Source organism: Ictidomys tridecemlineatus, chromosome 7, assembly GCF_052094955.1.
Source record: "Ictidomys tridecemlineatus isolate mIctTri1 chromosome 7, mIctTri1.hap1, whole genome shotgun sequence".
In the NCBI taxonomy this organism is placed as follows: Eukaryota; Metazoa; Chordata; class Mammalia; order Rodentia; family Sciuridae; genus Ictidomys; species Ictidomys tridecemlineatus.
The window spans coordinates 29,024,241-29,037,753 of NC_135483.1; the positions used below are offsets into that span (position 1 = coordinate 29,024,241).

General features: G+C 33.4%; 1 long non-coding RNA gene across 2 annotated transcripts in view; it reads left to right on the plus strand.

The window, feature by feature from the left end:
* Positions 1-13,513, plus strand: part of LOC120892929 (uncharacterized) — a 141,050-nt gene that overhangs the window by 10,520 nt on the left and 117,017 nt on the right. For both annotated transcript variants that reach the window (XR_013423863.1, XR_005737763.2), the window contains exon 2: positions 8,343-8,503. This is a non-coding gene — a long non-coding RNA (uncharacterized LOC120892929). The remainder of the gene's footprint in view (positions 1-8,342; positions 8,504-13,513) is intronic.

Genomic DNA, 13,513 nt, shown 5'->3' on the forward strand with positions numbered 1-13,513 from the left:
CGAGTATAATGGTGTTCTCACAGTCTCTGTTGATCATCAGATCATAGGACATCCTCCCTGTCCCCGTAAAACACACACACACACACACACACACACACACACACACACAGCTGATTGGATCACTTCTAGACTCCTGACTCAAACTAAGCCAATCTGGTTGTCTCTTCCAACAATTTGGAATTAGAATTCTAGTTGACAACTTTGGGTTATTTAGGTAGATCACAAAGGTAACTTTGGAGTGGCCATGTTTGGGTTTGTGTAAATGACCCAGAAAAAACTGCTCCTTATAGAAAGAGTAATGATTCAGGCGCATAAAAAAATGAACAAATGAGAGTCCCTTTGGCACTGGAGAAAAAGAATGAAGTAACTGCCTTTGATCTTTATCACATTGTATTTTCTTGCTCTAGTCTCTCATAAAGTCTGTTCTTAAATCCTTTATCTTTAAAATTTTCTATTAAATAAATTCACCATCATTACTTACCTAATAGTAGTTTGTTTCCTACACCCAATGACTAAGATAAGACATGAGATGTTTTTTGGTCTCATTTGAAAGCAAAAGTTTTACAGAAATACAGAGATGTAGAGTTATTAACTTAGTAGGATGCTGTACATGTCAATTTGAATCTTCTTGGGTTTTATTTTATTTATTTATTTTAAAGAGAGAGAGAATTTATTATTTATTTTTTGGTTTTCGGCAGACACAACATTTTTACTTGTATGTGGTGCTGAGGATCGAACCCAGCACCGCGCACATGCCAGGCAAGCACGCTACCGCTTGAGCCACATCCCCAGCCCAGAATCTTCTTGTTTTTTAAATGTTAGTGTATTTGTCATGTAAATTTAATGATACCAAACAAAACCATAAATTTTTGTTTGGTATTTTTAAACAAAGATACCAAATATTTGATTTTGGCAAATCAAAACATTAACATAATGTAAAATAAATATTACTTGACCAATTAAAAAGTCTGTACAAATTGGGTCCTCTTTTTCATTTTAAAATTGTCTCATAATATTTAAAATCTATAGATATGTTCTTTATGATGGGATTATGTCTCAGTCTACCATTTATAAGGTAAAAATATTCTAATTAAAAAATGCATTTGATACACCTAACCATCAGAATATCATAGTTTACTTTGTAGAATATCAGTTGTTTACCATTGTAATCACATGGCTGATTTGGAGTGTAATGTGGTGCCATTGCCATTTCCCAGCATCTTGATAGTAGTATACAACCTATCTCTAACCTTGGAAAAAAATCAAAATCAAACTACAGTGTCTAGTGAATACATCAGGCTTTCATAATATCATAATATCAAAGAAAGTCAGACTATGATAAGTCAAACATAAGGAAATAGTTGAGTCTCTCTTACCCAGTTTCTTTGTTATAATCTTGGCTTTTCTCTTTTATATTAATTTTAATTAGATTTTTCCTTTTATTAAATGTATGTACATAGTTTTTATTAAGGCAAATTTTCCTAAAAAACTTATGCTAGTCCTCTCCTCCCCAAACATGAATAATTCTAAAATTTTGTTTTCTCTGGTATTTTCATATTTCTAAATAATATATTTTACTTCTAACCCACTGTATCATTATCTCCCTCCTACATAGGGTTTACTTTATTATGACCATTCATGGTCATAATAAACATATTTTCACATATATTTTGTCACCCAACCAAGTACTTGGACAGGCCAAGTACTATTCTTTTGTATGCAATCCTTCATTCCCCCCCTATAATTAATGATTAATAGTTACCTGAAGTTTGCATTTACCAGTTTTTATTAGTTTTTTATTTCATTCTACTAGTTTTTGTTGGATCCTCTTAAAATTTTTGCTTATTTTCTATGTCTTTCATGTTTTTATTCTACTACACAGGAAATTTTCTTCAACGTTATCTTTCAAATTTTCTATTTCTTATTAACTCTCTGAGAACATTCTTTAAGTTATGTTTTGTTCCCTTCAATGTCTCTATTTCCTCTTGATATATTTTTCTGTGTATTCTAGTGTCTGTTTCTTATATTGAAGATGTTCTCAAATGTTTTATGATACTTAGCTAGTTTATATCTAAGTATAAAACCCTAGAATGCTATATGGGAAATCTATGTGTTTTTGAACAGGGTACCTTAAATGTATCATGATTGGCAGTCAACCTCCATTTTGCTTTTAAATTAAGATCTCCCAACCATCAGTTTGAGTGGGTCTTTTAGGGGAAGGTGATTTGATTCTCTAAAAAAGAATTCTTTTATTCTTATTGCCTGTGATCTAGGGGCAGGTTAGAGAAAGGAGGTGAGAGTTTCACAATCACTATGAAAATTTGGACTTAATCCTTTTGACTTCTGGCCCTCTCCCTTCTCTTACTTGCTCTGATCAGGATTCCTAGTTCAGGGCATCTCTGATTTAGTAATTCAACTAGTGGCTAAAATGTCAGCATCCTAGAGTTTGGAAAATGGAGAAAACAAGGGAAGAATCACTTAGCTTTTATAGAGCAGAATATAAAATTTGGTGACCTAGCCACTATCAATTATTGTCATGTTTTCATTGTTGAGCTTTACTTCCAACACCTCCATTTCCTTGTGCTTTCATGTATTATACCTTTCTATATTTCTGTAGGGGAAATTAGACTAAAAAGAAATAAGGTAGGGGAAACTAGACTGAAAAGTAAGGCAGAAAGAGGGTATATATGTTTCTTCTATGTAAGCACCATGTTATAGCTTCATTTACTGAGTAACACTCTTCATCTGCTTTCTCTCTCTCAAAGAATTTTGTTGAAATTTCGCATCACCTTTATCTTCCTTCATTTTTATAGATAATTTTTGCCTTTTAAGTTTTTTCTTTACTTGTTTTATGGGAGCTTCAAGAAGATGATGAAGTAAGAAGCATGTTTAACCAGAAGGTTTTTCTACTTCATAAAATACAAACTGATTCTTTTCTTTAAAAGATACTTATGCTCATTGTTCTTGCCAGAACTTGCATATATCCCCAGGATATAATAAATACATAAGGGATTTTAACTTGGAAAAATTTACATGAAGAATTTTCTAGAACTTACAGAGAAATTTAATATCCTGTAGTTTTGCTCACTGAAAAGCACAATATTGGCCAATGGGGGGAAAAACATACACCATAATAGTGGTAGCCACAGTTGGCAGGGTTGTAAACTTTTAGGTAATGATGAACATACTGGCTCAATGAATGGAACAATGAGTTAATTTGGTCAAGCTGAATGATGGAGCTCTTGGAAAATCCCCAGAGAAGGGAATGCCATGTATTTGCTACTGATCATATGAAAGATGGCACTTGGTCCTTTAAATTAGAGTACTAAAAATAGAATACAGAATTTGGTTTACTATAGTCCCTGTTCTCCACTTGGAGTCATCTGAAGTTTTATATTTGGCCCAAACTGTAAAATTACTTCCTAAGACTCTGAGAAATGTCTGATTATAAACTATATGGTAATACAGTATTCAGAAAGATAACTTACTTGGTTCAGTTTATGAAAAAAGCCCATCTCATCTCTTCTTCATTTAGCTTGAATCTTGGAGGAGACTTTGGACTGTTTTAAGAAATTTACTTAAAGAGTTAAGGCTTTGGGGACCCTTGGGGATGGACTGAATTAATTTTGTATTGTGAAATAGGCCCTGTGGGGGGAGAGGTAGGGGCAGATGATAGCATTTTTATCTTAAGTGTTATCCAACAGCCCCTGTGTAAAAGCTTGATTTCTAGGACATGGAGGGATGTGGAGGCTGGAAGGCAGTGGAATCTTTAAGAGATGGGACCTAGTGGAAAGCCTTCCAAATCATTGGTGATATGCCCTTGATGGGGACTGTGGCTCTTTCAGTCCCTTCCTCTCTCCCTTTTTTGCTTCATGGCCATGAAATGAATGGCTTTTCTCTGCCATGCACTCCCATCATAATGTAATACCTCACCATAGCACAAAGGAATGGGGCCAACTGATCATGGGCTAGAACCTCAAAAATTGTGAACAAAAATATATCTTTTTTCTTTATAAAAATTCCAGTGGATTAATTTGGTGGAGTTACTGTGTAACTAAGATATTATGACTGTCAGCTTTAGATAATCAGTTCATCAAGAAAAAAAGTTCATTTGGGCTCACAGTTTTGGGGTTTCAGTCTATGATTGGTTGCCATGGTTACTTTTAAGCCTGTGGTGAGGCAATACATTATGGTGGAGAGTGCATGGGGGAGCAAGAGACTAACCCACATAACTAAAGCTATATTTGACAAAGGTGCCAAAAACATACTTTGGAGAAAAGATAGCCTCTTCAACAAATGGTGTTGGGAAAACTAGAAATCCACATATAACAAAATTAAATTAAACTTCTATCTTTCACCATGCACAAAACTCAAAGTGGATCAAGGACCTAGGAATTAACCCAGAGACTTTGTGCCTAATGGAAGAAAAAGTAGGCCCAAATCTCCATCATGTAAGATTAGGTCCCAACTTCCTTAATAAGACTCCTGTAGCACAAGAATTAAAACCAAGAATCAATAAAGGGGATGGATTCAAATTAAAAAATTGCTTCTCAACAAAAGAAACAATCAGTGAAGTGAATAGAGAGCCTACAGAATGGGATCAAATTCTTATGACACGCACATCAGATAGAGCACTAATATCTAGAATATATAAAGCACTCAAAAACCTTAATACCAAAAAAAAACAAATAACCAATCAATAAATGGGCCAAGGAACTGAACAGACACTTCTCAGAAGAGGATATACAATCAATCGACAAACATATGAAAAAATATTCAACATTTCTAGCAATTAAAGAAATGCAAGCAAAACAGATACTCTTTAAGATTTATTTCATCTCACTCCAGTCAGAATGGCAGCTATCAAGAATACAAATAGCAATAAGTGTTGGTGAGGATGTGAGGAAAAAGGCACACTTATACATTGCAAATTGGTGCAGCCAATCTGGAAAGCAGTGTGGAGATTCTTTGGAAAACTTGGAATGGAACCACCATTTGAACCAGCTATCCCACTCCTTGGTTTATACCGAAAAGACTTAAAAACAGCATACTACAGGGACACAGCCATATCAATGTTTATAGTAGCATAATTCACAATAGCCAAATTGTGGAACCAACCCAGATGCCCTTCAATAGATGAATGGATAGGGAAACTTTGGTGTATATATATATACACAATGGAACATTACTCAACATTAAAAGAGAATAAAATCATGGCATTTGCAGGTAAGTAGATGGAGTTGGAGACTACAATGCTAAATGTAGTAAGTCAATCCCAAAAAAACAAAGGCTGAATGTTTTCTTTGATGTGAGCAAGATGACTCATAATGGCGATAGAGGGATAGCATGGAAATAATGGAAGAACTTTAGATAGGGCAGAGGGGAAGGGAAGGGGTAAGGGGTAGGAATGATGGTGGAATGATTTAGACATCATTATCCTAAGTACATGTATGAAGTTAGGAATGGTGTGAAAATATTTTGTGTACAATCAATGATGTGAAAAATGGTACTCTATATGTGTAATATGAAATTAATTGTATTCTGCCATCGTGTATAACAAATTAGAATAATTTTTTTAAAAGTAGGCCTTTAAAAAGATAAAAATTATCATTTTTATACTAAAGATCCTTTGATAGCTTCTGTCGTACTATGATAGCATCCTGCTACTCTAATACCTTCCTGGTCTTTATTGCCAGTTAATCTCTCCTCTTTCCCTCTGCTCCAACCTCAGTGGGCATCCTTCTTGTTCTAGTCCCTTACTCATGAAACATGCTAGATTTTTATTTTTTATTTATTTATTTTTTAGCAGGGGATCAAATCCAGAAGCCATACACATGCATGCCAGGCAAGTGCTCTACCAGTGAGTTACATGCCCAGCACTGAACTGTTCTTGAAATGATTCTTCCTCAAAGCTTTTACACCTAAAGATCATTTTCTCATTCTTCAATCTTCCCCATCCTACAAATCCTCCACTCCCTGTCACATATGTTGACACATTTTCTTTAATTTTAATGTGGTGCTAAGGATCAAATCCAAGGCCTGGTGCATGTCAAGCACATGATCAACAACTGAGCTATACCCCAACCCCACTGATACACTCTTTATTTAAAACTCATAACTAAGTTTTAAGTAACCATCATCTTATTTTTAATTTGATAGATTGTAGCTAATTTATTTTTTCTTTTCTCAGTTATACCCATATCTATTCATAGGTTTTCTGATGGCTCAAAAAAAAATAGATTTTTCCTCATCTGCAGTTGAATCAAAGTTGTAAATCCAGCTCATCTCTCAGATCAACATTCCATTTTTATACTACAGTATCAGGAAGATTTATATTTTTCTCTCCAGTGTGTACCCAAATCAGTCACTTTCACTAGAACTATTGAAATAACTTCCTATGAAGGAAAATGTTTTCAGTATTTCAGGAGGCTTAAAGAAGGACAATGAGAGTTTAGGCTGGATGTATTTTGTTGAAGTGCGAGTTGAGGTATTTCACTGAAAATGAGAGAGAAGAATAGGAATGGGAATTTGGGGAAAATGGGAAAGATAAGGTAATGTGAAAAGCAGGTAGAAAATTTACCGAGTTACTTTGCAAGGTATATGCAAATCATGCAAATGCCTTTTCAGAGAAAAAAAAGAACAATGAGAAATTAGCATAGTTCTTTGTAAGAGAAATGAAAATAAAAATGTTTATCTTAAAGATTTAAACATCCCAGTGGCTTAGGGGACTGAGAGGAGGATCACAAGTTCAAAGCCAGCTTCAGGAATTTAGTGAGATCCTAAGCAACTTAGCAGGATCCTATCTCAAAATTTAAAAAAAGGCAGAGTTGGGGGAGGGGGAGTTGGGATGTTGCTCAGTGGTAAGCTGCCCTGGGTTCAATTCCTTTTACCAAAAAAAAAAAAGAGAGAGAGAGAGAGAGAGAGAGAGATTTAAAGAAATGTTAGACCTAAAAAACTTTGATAATATTAAAAGAAATCCATTCTTATAATTAACCATATTCAGACTTATAACACAGTTTAGTATTTAAAAAGTAAAAGATACTGAACTTTTAGTGTTATAAAAATTTTCATATATTTTGGTTCTTAGGGTTTTGGAAAGAAATGACAAAAGGGAATGAAGGGAAGGGAGGGGGTGAGAGTAGTAAAGACAATAGAATTAATCTGACATAAATTTCCTATGATTATATATGAGTACACAACCATTGAAACTCTACATCGTGTATAATCACAAGACTGGAATTTTAATTAGAATAAGTTATACTCTATGTATGTATAATATGTCAAAATACACTCAACTGTCATGTATATCTTAAAAGAACAAATTAAATATTGAATTTTCTGCACTTTGTGTGATATTCAACAAGTGTAGAAACAAGCAACAAGCAGTTTTTGAGAATTCCTTGCCTTTTAAGCATTGCAGAGAATTGTAAGAAATATGAATGTACAAATACTGTTTCAGGTACTGTACTAGTAATTTGCATAATTAATAAATAAATAATTACCTGGAACACAAGTAGTTGTTTTTTTAGCAAGACCTAGGAAGAACCTTGCTGTAGTTTGGCTCTAGAATGTCCCACAGAGGTCCATCTGTTAAAGGCTTGATGTTATTGGGCATTAATATAATCTTTGAGAAGTGGGGTCTGGGAAGTTCTTAGTTCATGGGTGTGTGCTCCTAAAGGGAATGTGGGACTGAACCATTCTTCTCTTTTCGTTCCCTGACTCATGTAAGTGGGTTAGCTCCACCACATTCTCCTACCATGATGTACTGCTTCACCTGGTTCAAAAACCATGGGTCTTCCCAGTCTTGGACTGAAACTCCCAAAATTGTGGACCAAAATAAACCAATAAATCAATATAGGTTTATTTTCTCAGGTATTTGTTATTGTGTGAGAAAGATGAGTAACACCAACCCCTTATGCTCCCTCTTAGTGTTCAACTAGTATCACATCTACCTTATAAATATTTTTATCCAATATTTCCTTTTTTTGAATCCATTAATACTACACAAGTTAATACCCTAGTGGCTTCCCTCCTCAAATACCATAAAAGCCTCCTAACAGGTTTCTGTTTTAGTCTTACCTCTCCAAACACCACCCCATTGCAACTAGAATTGCCTTCTAAAATCCAAAGCTGATTTTATTACCCTGATTAAAAGATCCACAAAATTTTGGGGTTCTAATTGTGCTGAACCACTTGAATTTTCTCTCAAAGATTATATCTCCTATGTTGTACATGTTTTTCCTTCTGCTCTAGAATCAGAAGAGGTCCTTGCCCCTGCCCCACAGTCTATACCTACCTAAAGTCAATCTGTGCTAAATTACCTATTTTGGCCATTCCTCTAGGAATTCTTCCTTGAGCCATTCTTTGCCTGTTCCTCTCTGAGAACCCTATGGCCTTCTTGAGTGCATCCACATCAGTGTTAACACTTTGAGCATTGACATTCATCAAGCTGAATTTTCAATGACAAGTCTGTCTATCTCCTACACTTATTTCTAACCCAAAGGTAAGAAATGTGAATTTTAACCATATTTTCAATAGCTCTCACAGAATCTAATCAATCATAGACATTCCTTAAATGCAAAACATTTTCATTTGGGAACACTTTTCTGTTAGATAGTAATAACATACACGGACTATTTTCCATCTTATGCATACAATCCCCAAAAGTTACTTTAAAAATCTTTCCTTTTTATAATCACTAATTGCTTTTATTTCCTATTTTCATGTCCTGGAGCATTGAACATCTTTTGGATTAACATTTTGGAATTTATGTAGAAAACCATTGTAGACACTTGTATAAAATGATAAAAGAAGTAGCAAATTTCAATGACAAATAATATTAGAAAACTGAATTAAAATCTTTAAGTTCTTAAGTATTCCTGAGACATTTTTCCCCATCAAGATAGGTCTTTCGAAGTACAATTACCAACACTTAAATTTACCCTTTTAAAATGTGCAGTTCTATGAGTTTTGACAAGTGTTTATGCTTGTAAAACCACCCTAATAGTCCAGATATAGAATATTGTCATAACCCTCAAAACTTCCCTTAGTCCTCTCTATAGTCATTCTTTTTTTCCCATCCCCAGCCCTGACAAATACCAATTTGATTTCTGGCCATGTAATTTGCCTTTTCCAGACTGTCTTACAATCATACAGCTTGTAACTTCTATATTTGATTTTTCTTACTTAGCATAATGTTTCTAGGTTCATCTTGATTTTGCATGTATCAATAATTAATTCCTTTTTATTACTGAATGGTAGTAAGCATATATAACACAATGTGTTTATTCTTTCGGGAGTTGGTAAGCATTTGGATTATTTGCAGCTTACAGATATTATGAATGAAGTCGCTATGAAGAGTCATTAACAAGTCTCTGTGTAGACATATATTTGTGTTGTCTTTGAAAAATGCCTGAAATGGAATTGCTCAATTGTATAGACAGTTGTTTGGAAAGACTATTTCCTTATTTCATCGTACTTTCTGTTTCATTTGCTTTCGTGGTTAACTTTAGGCTGATGCCATGTTGATTACTATAGCATTCTAGCTGTATAGGAAATCAGGTAGGATAAGTCCTCCAGTTTCATTCTTTCTCAAATGGTTTTGGTTATTCTAGACTTTGTATTTCCATACATATTTTAAAATCATCTTGTTAATTTCTACAGAAAAGCCTCTAAGGATTTTGATTGGGATTATGTTGAATCTAGAAATAAATTTGGGGAGAATTGATTTCTTAACAATATGGAGGTTCTAATTTATAAATTTAGTATATGTCTCCACTTATTTAGGCCTCCTTTAATTTCAGTGATCTGGTTTTGATCACAGGTTTCTATTTTTCATTGAACGTCCTTTAGAACTAATGATTTGGGACAAACTGGAAAATGTTAATATAAAGAATAAATATGTAACATATACAATTTTTTAAACTTAGGCTTATTAATGAAGAGTAACCATAATATAAATAAAACACTTCACTTATTGCCAACCACATAATAAATGCTCAAGAGAAATTCACACATTAAAAAATTGATTCAAATGTTAATTTGAGCATTAATTCCACACATATTGTACATTTATTCTTTCAATAAGATCACTATTAGTAGTATTATGGATACTATTAACATGAAAACTAAAGTAGCTTATTTATGTTAAGTTACAATTGGGTTCCTCTACCCAATAAGAAAAATAGATAAATATTATTTCATAATTATAAAGAACAGTTGTCTTCACAGCTCAGACTCATTAGATTTCCACCTTACCCTGCAGGTAGGACTGATTAAATTAAATATTCCTTGGCACCTACACAACTATTGTTATTTTAAATGTTGGAAATGATTTATAAAATTTATCCTACATAAATACAAAAAGGGTTAAACATCCCTGCTTTGTGGTCTAGGCTTGTTTATGAGGAATAAGGAGACAGTTGACTTTCCAGGTCTTGTATGTGCCATTATACATGTTAGGAAGGCATCAACCATGTGAAAAATCTTGGAGATCATTATCTGATCATTAACCATTACTTATTCTAAAGCAAGTAAGATCATTTCTGTGGTATTCAAAGAACACAAGGATATAATTTGATAACCACAAAAACAAAACATTAAAATTAAATGCAGCTTTACCTTATATTTCATTTTTAACTTAGTCGCAAACCTATTGTCTGCCCTAGTGTTATGCAACCACAGATAACTTTATTGATTCATTACACACTGTTTTCCATTTCCTCAGTGTAGTCGGTTTGTTCCTTTATGTGTAAGAAGTCTCAGAAAAGACATAGCACCGGACAATGTACCAAATTTCTCCTCCCTGATAAAAATTTTTGCTTAAACACTAACCACATGGCTCTAATGATTTGCTATCGCTGGACCTACATTTCCTGACATTTTAGGTGACAGTTCATAATAATGCCTGTAGATGATTTTGATACATCATGTTGTTAATAGAATCTTCAGGTCTAGACTGGAGTTTATTTTTTAGATTTATAATAATGATCTGCTGCATTCCAAACAAAATGGTATGTGTTGAGTGCTTACCTTAAAGCAAGAACAGTTGGGTATCAGGAAGTAATCATGTTTGCATTTCCCATTGGGAGGAAAGAGAAAGAAAAGATTAATTATGCCTTCATTCCCTAACTCTGGGAGTACATGAAGAAAAGATATTGCATCAATCAATAAGTATACATTTGGTTAGAAATGATGGTGGAATGTGATGGACATTATTATCCAAAGTACACGAATAAAGACACGAATTGATGTGAATATACTATGTATACAACCAGAGAGATGAAAACTTGTGCTCTATATGTATAATAAGACTTGTAATGCATCCCGCTATTAAATATAAATAAAAAAATAATTAAAAAAACTGATCCATTTGTTATGAATCTGACTCAGAGTGATCTGAAATCCAGAAAACCAGCCTTAAAATAAAAAACCTAGGTTCAAGACCTACCAATGTTACTTGCCTTAGATAACTTTGCTAATTTCTCTTAGTTTTCTCATCTTTAAAATTCTCATCTTAATTCATACTTTTATAGTAAAACTATAAAAGTGATTTGCAAAATATTTTATAAACTACGCATCACTAAAATGTTAGTATCTCATGTGGAAATGCGAAAACTTAGAAATAATTGCTGTCTGTTAAAAAATTGTTTATTTTAAAGTGTTTTAGATTGTTTTCTGGCTTTTGGTTTTTTTCTTATCCATGATCAAAATGACTACAAATATATTTCTTTGAAATATATATTGATATTTTCTGAGTTATGTACTCGATGTTATAAATCTATAGCTTCTAACATTGTTATTTTCCCTCCTGTGGTTATAAGCACTTAAAATCTAGCCCATTGGCATCTGGCCAGTCTCTTCAGGTCTTGAAAATAATTGTTAGTAGCTTGTGATGACTTCAGCTAATTCTTTAAGGAACCTAAGAGGAAGGCATTGGAATTTAAAAATTGGAAATCTTTAGAAAAAATATCTATTTTCTCATATCCAAAGCATTAGTGCAATGCTTTGGATCCTTCATCCATTTGTAGAACCATAGATGAGTGAGATTATACAAATGGGTTTTTCTAAGACAAACTAAAAGTATATAGTTCTTTAAAATAATTGTTAAAGAGTCCCTCTACCTCCAGAAGGCTCAAGCTGTGTCTAAGCTAGCCAGCTGCTGAGCAAGAACACCCTTCATCCCAAGATGGCTGATCCATGAAGAATGCATGGATTATGCAGTAACCATAACAGGGCAAGTGGGAGAAGTGATTTATGAAGCTCTAAAAAATGAAATGTTATGTTTAAAAGTTCACCAACTGACTTAGGAACTGTTATTGACCAAAAAGTTTAAAAAATGCTTGTCTCTTCCATAAAGGAAAAGTATCCATCTCACAGTTTCATGCCTATTATGTGTATACATACTACTTCTTCCTTTCTTCCTATATACACTTTATTGGGGAAAGAGGGATGAGCCTTTGTATGAAAAACTTGTGAGCATATGAAAGATGAAAAAGATGGATTTTATGAAATTAAATTCTGTCTTGGTAAATTTGTGCTTTTTGTCTCTATTTTCTTAAGATTTCCTTCTATAGCTTTTTTCAATTGGATTTGTTATAAATAAAAGGGTATGTTTTAAATGTACCATTCATAAAATGCCTTGTTATCATATTCTAAGAAAAATGTGTCTCCATAATGAATTCAGATTTATCTCTATATTCAGTTTATATAATTGTATAATTTTGAATATAAGCTATAAGACTTAAAATTTTCAAGGTACAAATAAAGTAAGTATTAGGATAGTTGACTTTTTTATTTTCTTTCTGTTTATAAACTTAACATCTTCTGTTTCTTTTTGTGCATAATTATAATATTCCTTTTGGCTTCTTATTTGAATTCTACTGGAATATTCTAAGAAACATTTAACACTTTTTTTTTGGTACCAGGGATTGAACCCAGGGCACTTATTAACAACTGAGCCATATCCCAGGCCTTTTTTATATTTTATTAGCAGCATGGTCTCATTGTTTAGGGCCTTGGTAAGTTGCTGAGGCTGGGTTTGGGCTCACAATCCTCCCACTTCAGCCACCCTTGTCACTGGGATTACAGATATGCACCACCATGTTGGTGGCCTCATTTAACAGTCTTTAAGAATATTCCCTGGGGAATGATTTCTACTTTTTTGATGTGCAAAACAATTCTGCAATGACCACCCCTATATATGCCATTGTGTACTTTCATCTAATTATTTCCTGTTACTGCAGAAGTAGATATATTAGGTGAATTAGGTGCACACAGAATCTTAAGGTGTTTGCTGTAAAGACCAAATCAACTTCCAGAATGAAAAGGTCATAATATATATATATTCCTGAGAATTTTGAGAACTTGCCTGTTCATCCCTATCCTCACTACCATAAATTTTGGTTTATTTGTTTTTTAAATTCTAGGGTTTCATTTACTTTACTCTTTGTTCATCAGTTTCCTCAGTAGTGTTATATTTAGAAATAGTATAGCAACTAAATAAGTTACATAG